At 31.3% G+C, this 10,577-nt stretch overlaps 1 long non-coding RNA gene across 1 annotated transcript; it reads left to right on the forward strand.

The window, feature by feature from the left end:
* Positions 1 to 5,421: 5,421 nt before the first annotated feature.
* Positions 5,422 to 8,026, forward strand: LOC143081596 (uncharacterized). The gene is made up of 2 exons (XR_012979980.1): positions 5,422 to 5,549; positions 6,118 to 8,026. It is a non-coding gene; the product is annotated as an uncharacterized LOC143081596 (long non-coding RNA).
* The last annotated feature ends 2,551 nt before the right edge of the window (positions 8,027 to 10,577 follow it).

A 10,577-nucleotide genomic window follows, 5' to 3' on the forward strand; every position in this document is an offset into this window, starting at 1 on the left:
ATTGTTTCCATGGTAAAAGGAACTATTTTGGAAATTCCAACTGCAAATGCCACATCTTCTAATGTTGCTCATCGTCAGTGTGAAGTTTCATGAAGTTTGGAGCATTTTGAGATTTTTGAAATTTTTGGTGTTGTTTCCATGGCAACAAAGTAGTTCCAATGAGTGCCAAAATCATCCAACACCTGTATATAGTGGGCACCTACATTGATATTAAAATATAATAATTCTGAGTTAAAGCATATCCAAACAGTTCACCAAAACCCAAAACTGGATTTTTTCACCTTTTTATTGTTTCCATGGTAACGGTAGCCATCTTGAACCATTTCATGCTTCCTGCAACACTTCACATGGGGGTCCTTAATATAGTAGAGTTCCATCAACATTGGTCCATTGGATTTCGAGAAATCGCCTGGACAAAATTTGTTGCAAGAAAAATAATAACTAGATTTGCCATTGCAAGCAATAGCGGATGGCACCCTTCCCCCATTGCCAGGCGAGTGGCAGTCATTTGGAAAATTTCAAAGTCAAAGAGCGTTTTTACACATGTTTATTAACATTGTTGTAAAATTTCATCTCGTTTGGATCATTTTGAAATTTTTGAAATTTTTGCTGTATCCATGGAAACGGTGGCCATTTTGAAATTTCCAAATTCAAAAGTCAACTCTGCTTATGCCAGTGACCATTTCTGTTAAGTTTCATCCAGTTTGCAGGATTTTTATTTATTTTTTAATTTATTTACCTTTTCGCATTGTTTCCATGGTAACTACAGACATTTTTGAAATTCCAACTCCAAATGCGACATCTTCCAATGTTGCTGATCGTTACTGTGAAGTTTCATGAAGTTTGGAGCATTTTGAGATTTTTGAAATTTTTCGTGTAGTTTCCATGGCAACAAAGTAGTTCCAATGAGTGCTAAAATCATCCAGCACCTGTATATAGTGGGCACCTCCATTGTATTAAAATATAATGATTCTGAGTTAAAGCATATCCAAACAGCTAACCAAAAACAAAAGCTGGATTTTTTAACATTTGTTCCGTTTCCATGGTAACGACAGCCATGTTAAACCATTCCATGTTTCCTGCAACTCTGCACATGGGGGTCCTTAATATAGTAAAGTTCTATCAACTTTGGTCCTTTAGATTTCGAGAAATCGCCTGGACAACAAAGTGTTGAAGAAATAATAATAAGAAAAAAAAGAAACGTAGAATAACAATACGTCACCCCAACTCCGTTGAGGGTGCCATAATAAGAAAAAAAAAGAAACGTAGAATAACAATACGTCACCCCAACTCCGTTGAGGGTGCCATAAATATCAGGTGAGCGACACAGGCTCATCAGAGATTTTAGTTATTACAATTATGCTTAGTTTCTGCGCGATACATGATGTCCTTTACGAATATGTTAGATTGTTGTATGTTGATTTTGGTTGGTTACAGTCTGATTTGTTTCCTGCTGGCATTTGCTTACTGTACATTTATAGGTTTCAAACATTTCGTATTGCTAATTACACGCAAGTGAGTGACTAATGGCAGAAGCTATTGTTTGATAATTTGCTGCTATGTGTTCAATAGATGCTACAACCATGAGGGTGTTTAATTTTTTTTAATTGTGATGTAGTTGGACGGAATAGTCGCAGTGGTGTTGTTGTAATTGACTGGCAAAACAATGGGTGGTACTGTTGTATTGAATTGCTGCAGCACAGATGTAACTGTACAAATTACATGTTGCAACATGCAATCCAAATATGCCTACAATTTACTTACTCCTAGTTGATGTGTCAAATAAAGTTTATGAATAATATATAAAGTTGAGATATAATTAAAAAATCAAATGGTGTATTCTGTTATTTAAGAACACGTTTGTGCTCTTTACTCGTATACTTTGCTCACACTGGCAACATTGTTACCATTCTTTTTTCTCCGAAATTATGTAATTGTATTTCTCTAATCTCTGTTCAGCATTACAATGTGGGCTTTATTTTTCTATGAATATGTGCAGTGATAATTGAAGCAACAGAGGGAATTCTTGATATCTTTCACATTTGCAGCTTTATTATAGATAGGACAACTTTGCCTTAAGTAGCCGGACGATTAAAATTAGTTTCAAATAAATTAAAAATTGTAAACAACCCTTACATGTGAAGAACTTCTCAATAAAACGTTTATGGTGTACTGGTGCTCATTTTAGTAGTGCATGGTGTAATGGTGTAATGGTGTAATGCAGTAATGGTGTTCAAGAATAAAGTGCATATTTTGACCTATGGGGTAGGGTGCATGAGAATTGCTTTAAGGTGCATAATAAAAGTTGCATTGTTTTAAATTTCAGTTCTATTTATAAAATGTTTGAACATCCAATTTCATCTATCATTCTACTTGAATTATTGGAAATTTAAATGATATATAGGATTTCAATTGCAAAGGACAAAAGTGGATGATGTATGGTTTTTAAGCGGTGATGTGTGGTGTATAGTGTGTAGGGAATGTCATATGCTGTATGATATATGTGGCATGGTATAAGCAGGTAACAACTCTGTACACCCCGGTCTTAGGTTACAGATATGTGGTTGAGCACCCACAATTATTGCTAACCCTGCCATATTATTTATGTGTCTACCTGCCTCAAGCCAGACATCTGTTAATATTGTTTGTAGTTCGATAATCGTCATATTTGTTTTTTTTTTGTTAATTGTTTTGTCATATATCATGCCGTTGATTTTTTTTATTGGTTTTGAAATATACTTAGTATAAGCAATTCTGCAAAAGTTACAATGTGAGGTTTTATTTTCGCTTATCATGGGTAAGTTTGTACATTTGATGTTGAAGTTGAGTTTAATCGAACATTAAAATGTGCTATAAATTAAGTTTTTTACACACGGTATATTTAGATATTGACATTTATTCATATTATTCTCGAATATTTAACTTTATGTTCTTCCATTACATAATACTCAAATCATCAACACAAAAATTCAATCTTATTTGTTTAATGAATTGTACACCTTGAAAGCATTTGATGATTCAATCTTACAGAGATTGGCACACGAAAAGAGAAACAGAGCTTACAATATATCTTTGTCATTTTCTCAACACTGCTTAATGTGATATTAGCAAAGGATTGTTCAGGTATGTTTAATTAATGATGCATTTGTTTATTATCATTTTCCACGTCATTCTCTGTAACCAAAAACTAAAAAATCATAAGATGTTCTCACTGGGCTGAAGAACCAGTTGGTGCCCTTGCGCTTTTTTCTGGCCGAGTTGCTGTGTTTTTTAACATATCCCTTTTCTATTGACTGAACATGGTAAATACACATTTCCGCACGGGTATATACTCTGTCACAGATGTATTTAAAATACGTTCTATTTAATTTTTGTTCTTTTTAATCAAATATATCATTGAATAAACAGTAGTGGTAATGAACTTGAGGGCATTTGATAACCACTTATAAAATCGATCGAACCATTAGATTAGGATAAACAATTGATAATATCAAGCAGAACGGTTTGCGTAGTTTCGCAAATATAGGGAGGAATATTAAAAAAAAGTTGTGTGGCGCTAATACGCTTCCGTAGAATTCTAGTCAAATTTTGTACGATTTGTAATGTGTACAAATGTATGCTTGGACGATCTACAATTTGTACAAAGTATAAATACAAATTATGATTTGTACAATTGTTTTGTGCAAATTTTAAATTGTACAAAATGATAACTTGCACACAACTCCTTTCAACAATCTTTTCACCAAAGAAAAGATCAATGTGTTTCAAAAGAAGTATTTTAGTGATCTTGAAAAAAGCAAAGAAAGTTGATAAAAGTAAAATGTATGATCGGCAGCATTCTAAATGCCTTATCTTAATAATTGATAGCATTAAGCGGTTGCTGAAATTGAATTTGCCATTTTATATTTTAGTGTCATGGCACTTGACGACAGTACCGATATTTTATGGCGTTGACATACAATTAAAATGTATGGCGACAGGTAGTAGTGACTGTTTTGGGTCGAGAATCTTCAAATGGATTGGAGGTCCAGAAAAAGAGGTTATATCGTTTGATATTCGTGTTTTTGACCGCAAAAAATACAATGTGATCCATGATAAAGGAAATTATTTGCTTGTAATAAAAAATGTCACAGCGACAGACCTGGATGTGTCTTACGCTTGTCACTGTGGATTTTACAATTCGACGAGCATATTAAAAAATGTTTCAACAACATATCCTGAAGACAAGGGTATGTGAAACTTAATTCACCAATTTTATATAATGTATATGGGTATGAGTAGGCTCTAGCAATTTGAGAGGGTCACCATAGAACTTATTCTGACCTTTGATTAACCTTGTTTAATACTAGTATATGCAAATATATTTACATGGCCTCGTCAGTTAACAAAGTGTCAAACTACTATGTTCTTCCTTCCTTTAAAAAAGACACATGATCATTTTACCTAGATGTGTTATCTTTTTGGCCATTTAAGAAATTCTTGATATCTATTAAAAAAGCTGAAGACTGTAATATTTTCAAAGATTGAATCAGTCGATAAGAAACCTGTTTGTTAGACGAGACATCATTTTTTTGTTAATCCATGAAGAATAAGTACTCAAAACTCTCTTTAGAAAACCTTAAAACTCGACCCCACAAACAGGTTGTGTATTATATAATTATTGTAATTTTGTAGTATTTTAAGACTTCATATAACCTATTATTAAGTCGTGATAAAGGATTTCCAACAATGTTATTGATATATAATTAATCTTTCCATTGGGTTTTCTTAATTTTTATGTCTATATGATTATGTGTTTTTCATGTCAGGTATGTTGTTGTTTTATGTTAACAAAGACATAACTTTGTTGGTAAACATGTGTTTAATTCATTTGTCTTTCGAACAAAAAAAAAAGAGTATCAAATATCAGACGTAATCTCCTTCATTTTCATAACTAATGCTATGTGGTTTGGTGGTCAATGAGATTATCCATACTAGGCAATGAATATGGATGCAAAAACTGCAGATCATCCTTAATTGATGAGAAGAACAAATATCGTGGTTTATCCTACAAACAAAAATACGAATAGCAAAACGTGTCATGCACTGAAAAAGGATTCTAATAAAGTTTAAATAATAAATGAAATTAAAACCTCATTTGCCTTGTACTGTGTTATAACCCGCAATACACTATTTTGTAAAAAAAAAATGTAAATGAATTGACTAATTATGTCTGCAATTATCTCAAAAACAACTATCACAATAACCAAAGACACAAACTCACAGTATTGAAAGTTTGATTTCAATGAACAGAACAAAAACGATTTTATTGATGTATAAGCTCTTTGCCATGTTAGAAAAAACATTAGTGTTCATTTTCATTTGTTTGTAGATATAATACGTTATTTTGTTCTCGTTTTGAGTTTGAGTTTTCATTTTAATTGTAGGAAAGACACAAAATGTGTCTAGTATTGCTGGTTTAGTTGCTGGTGGAGCAATTACGTGTGTACTAGCTATCTCAATTGGATATATACTATACAAAAGAAGAAACAGAAATAAAATTGTAAAAGGTAGAGTTATAGTCATGGAAATATGAAAGTATATTTACCCCCTAACAAAATTACTCTCAATATTAGAAATTAAACATTACATCACAGAAATCAAACAGATGAATTTATAAAAAAAGTAAATTTCTTTATATCAAATTAAACTTTAGTTTAAGTTTGAAGTTATATATTTTAATATTTTTCATCAGAAGTAGCATTCGGTTTAATTTGCACATTATAGAGTCAAACTTATCAATATTTGAGGTACATTCACTTTACATAATCTATCTCCGAAACATAATTTAACAAGAAAAATAGGCTAGTTTAAATTATGCATGTAAAAGAACAAGGTATTAGTTAAAACTACTCCCTCTTTTGACGAGTACAAATGTAACACATGTGTTTTTACATGTAATGAAATACGTCGTATAAAACTTCATTATCAGTTCATTGTCAACCCTGGTAACATTTTTAAAACGCTAGATCCAATTTATGTTATTATTCTATCTTTGATGCATATTTACATAAATTGAATTGACTTGTTTATTTTATCACTTTTCAATAAACATAAGTAAATCATTTTCCATTTTAGCAGGATCAAATGAGGCGGGTACCCATGAAACTCTAATAATGGTTAACCCAAGAATAGCACAGAGGATATAGAAATATGAAGAATTTGAATTATGTGAAGATACCATAAAGGAAAACAAAAGATTTTACAGTGTTAAGAATAAATCTAGTACTTCTTAAAAAAGCTGAACTTTCAATATGAAAAATGCAACATGACAATATCTACCAAATACTACACGTATAATTCTAATATTACTACTTAAATGTTAGTCGCATGTTCATGAATGTTTTACGTTATGTCCTTAATATTGGACACTTGATAGGGTATACAACTTTCAGGCTTTTTCATGCACATTTCCTAAGTCAGAAGACTGTTGTTGTTTGGCTATTGTTTGTTAGTGTGGTTATTTTGTGTTTCTCCTTTTCCGCTTTAACGTAGATTTGACCATTGGTTTTCCTGTTTGGATTAAGGTATTTGAAGGAAATATTTAAAACTATCGACTTCAACCTCGAGAAAGCCGCGAACGTCACAAATTTATTAAGGCTTTAAATTCCATCGGTTTCATAAGATTATGTTTGGTGACGTGACCTGAGAATAATTTTTCACATATGTGTGAAAGGTTGCATTTATGTAAAATATAGAAAACGCAATTTTTTTTAGTTCAAAATATAGCGCTGTGTGACATATTTTAAATATTTATATGTCCGAATTAAGAGTTTAAACTAATACTTAAATTCTGCACTACCCCTCTCTACACTTTGGGTCTTTCCCAGAATTCAAGGCGGTCGCTATATATGTTTATTATCTTGGTAACATTTCCAAGTTAAGTCTCTATGAGATGAAATATAAATATCATATCTAGGAACCAGTTAGTCAACACAACAAAATATCTATGAATGTTATATATCTCCCCAAAAGGAGGCGTGGTTTGTCAAACTGCTGATTGTTTACAAAGTGCAACCTATAGTAGCCCAAGCGTTTAAAACAGATAGTGCGGTTTTGTTGGACTGTTTTTGAAAGGCTGTTCTAGTCATTGTTTTTAAATCTTGTGTTCTTGTATAATTATAAAATTGTGCAATACAATAGCTTAAATATAATTTACATTGTTTTACAAACTAGATTTAGAAATAAATGTTTAATAATCACATATAATTATGTTGACTATGCTTATTCAACAATATGTGGTCCTACAGCAACATAGTCGTCTTTTGGTTCTTTCATAAGTTCTTTTGTCTATAAATACTACTGTTCCTTCTATATTAATTTCTTGATAATTATTGAGGTCTTGAACTTGTCTTAAGTTACAGAAAATATATGATTTTTTACCAATCCAATTTAATCAAGGCTTAAAATATATGGTAAAGCTTTTTAAAAGTCTTTGTGATTATACACAAGCTAGTACATTTATATCAATATTTAGTAACATAATTAATGAATGAAAACGAGTCATCATTTTATAAATTAACGAAACTGCATCTGTTTGTGAATTGGTCATTCTTCCCACGTCAATTCTATTGGACACTTTAACCATTAAATTGTTTAGATGATTCTAAAATTGACTATAAAGTTCTGTTATGTAATTCTTAACATCATTATCACAGAAATTAATTGATTGTATAATTTGTTTTATAGTTCTTTAGCTCTAAGTCTAAATGTATACCAAATTGCAATGCATATTTTGGTGCTGAATTTGATATGAAATTACAGACCAAACAGACACAGTCACTGAAAGGAATACTCTTTAATGCTTTGGTTCAAAACAGAAACTTTTGATATTTCCACTAATTAATTAATGTTGAATCAGTTTAAAATATCATGTTATAATTTCAAAGTCTGCAAAACTAAAAAAACAACATTGATAATTATTTGAAATTGATTCTTATTATATATGTAGCATCGCATTAGCTTACTGAATAAACATTCTTGTTTATTTTAGAGTTCATTCTCTTCCCTCATTTTTTTATTTACTTGATTATCAATATAAGGAATGAACCAATCGTTATCTGCTGTCACCATAATAAACAATTCTGCTTCTTCTTTAGCCGAAATTCTGAGAGTTTTTGTGTTAATTTGTTATACCTAGAGCAAACAAACAAATTATCTTTATAAGTTCCAGACGAGACATAAGTTTGCTTTTTTCAGGACTGCTAAGATACTGCTGTCATTTCGTTTTGGTTAATTTTAAATTAAATGCTGAGTTGCATATTCACATGTCAAAAACATCCAATAATGAAACAAATGAGAACACGACGAAAATAAAAATCAATTGTGTGTCCATAAGAAGATAATAATACAAACAACAATTATCACAGAAAACTAAAGATTGAACATCGTGAGCTTTACTCAATACAAAGATTGAGCTCAGTTACTCCGTAGGCTGTAGCTGTTCCTATAATAGGAAACGTCATGTTTTATCTTTAGAGATAATTTGGTGAAGTTTCTGTGAATAAAGCATAACATTAGCACTCTCGTATATATCTCAAAGCTAAAAGTACTAATCACCCAAACTTAAAACCGATAGTACATAAACGTGCAACATGGACAAATATACAAGCTGGAAAAGGAGAAAATAATTAATAACAGAAACAACACTGATATTGAAATATGTATAACACAGAAAAAAGAAAAAAAACCACTACGTCAAATCGAACCTTTCTTTTTTAATACTCGATGGAATGAACAATTGTTTAAATACCTCATATGCAATATGATTTCCGATAAGTTTGTCCATTTGAAAAGAAAATTTGTATTTTAATAATGTGTCAATTGTGTTTTCAAGATTATCATATAAATAACAACATTTGTGAAGATTGCAATTGAGACTCCCAACTAACAAATGAAATAGAAGTTTACAACTAAAGGTCACCGTACGACCTTCAATTATAAACAAAACCAATACCGGATTGAAAGGAGTAGGTCCGGTAAGGACCGAATTTGGCCTAAAATTTCAGGTTCATCAGACGAAACACTTTGAACACTTTTTAAACACTTAAGTGTCTATTTCATTTTGATTCAATTAGTTTATGTGAAAGATTTTAACTAATTTAGTTATTAAAAGCGCTCCGATTCAAGCTAAAATATGAAAAGTTTACCAAATATGCCGAAAAATGTAACTTTTCAGATGTTTTTTGTCAAAAATGAAAGTGGCCACATCCGTGTTAATCCTCAACCTTTATATATGTCATGTATTATCATCAAATACAACTTACGTTTCAATATTAAGGATGAACACGAATGCGGCCACTTTCGTTTTACACGGAAACCGTCTAAAATTTAACTAAAATGCTAGAATTGTGAAGATTTCAGTAATTTAGCATGACTTAATGGTGCTAGTATCCGATATATGTGCATTGTATTGTCATAAACAGCACATATTTGTTAAGCAGAAGCATTCTGCTGTTCAATAAATAACGAACAGTTTACATTTTAACAATTTTGTAAAACCGCTAAATTTTTGGGCCAAAAAGGGGTTTTACTAGACCTACTCCTTTATCAAGGATCTAAATAGCTGATTGATTATGATTTACATTTGTTATAAGATATATATCAAGGATAATATTGATAAAATATATAGCCTGATTATTTAATTTGTAATGGTTCTTTATTTGCTTCCTCATGGATACCACAAAAAGGATAGTATGCTCTTTGCACATCCTGCTGTAACTATTGTAACAGTTAGATCAGGTGTTGATGAATCATCTCAGAAAAAAAGATCATTACATCCTGTTATACCACTATGAATTGCTTGAAATAAAGATCGAAATTTATATTCAATTCATGAAACGGACTATATAAAAAAACTGCAATATTCCTGAATTGGTACAGGACATTTTAGGAAAAAAGGATTGTTTGAATCTGGTTTTATTACTAGCCAAACTTCCCGCTTAGGCCCGAGACCACAGTTGTCGTCACTTGACTTTCATTGTCCACGAGTATAGTCCCTAGTGTAGATAGTGTGTTACTTGACAATTTTGTTTAATACACCTTCCAAATTTATTTCTTTATGTTTTATGCCTCAAATTACAAGAAGGGGGTATATACACTGTCAAAATAATTTGGGTCCAGAATTTTAAAGTAAAGTAGTGATTTGGTCCAGCTCAAAAAGGTTAAAAATTAGCACTTTGGAAGCTGTCACAGATTTCAAGACCCCCTAAACATAAAATTGTCCATATTTTGAGTTAGAGCTGATGAAGTTTTCTATATTTTTGATATAGGTTGTCCCAAAAGTAGTATAACACATTGTAAGCATTCTATGAAGAAAGCGCAGGTGGGATTTTTAAATTTTCATTTATTGTCTAAAAGAAATGCACCACGAAATAATTGTGGTCTCGGACCTTATGGCAATGTTCAAAATACCGCTAAAATGACAACATTTCGTGACAGGTGTACAGGACAAATAAACCCAAGAACATTCTGGACAGGATATTAAATCAATCAGAAAGAAATTGAAATGCAAACTATAGAAAGAAATGAAAATAAAA

Source organism: Mytilus galloprovincialis, chromosome 7 (genome assembly GCF_965363235.1).
Source record: "Mytilus galloprovincialis chromosome 7, xbMytGall1.hap1.1, whole genome shotgun sequence".
Lineage (NCBI taxonomy): Eukaryota > Metazoa > Mollusca > Bivalvia > Mytilida > Mytilidae > Mytilus > Mytilus galloprovincialis.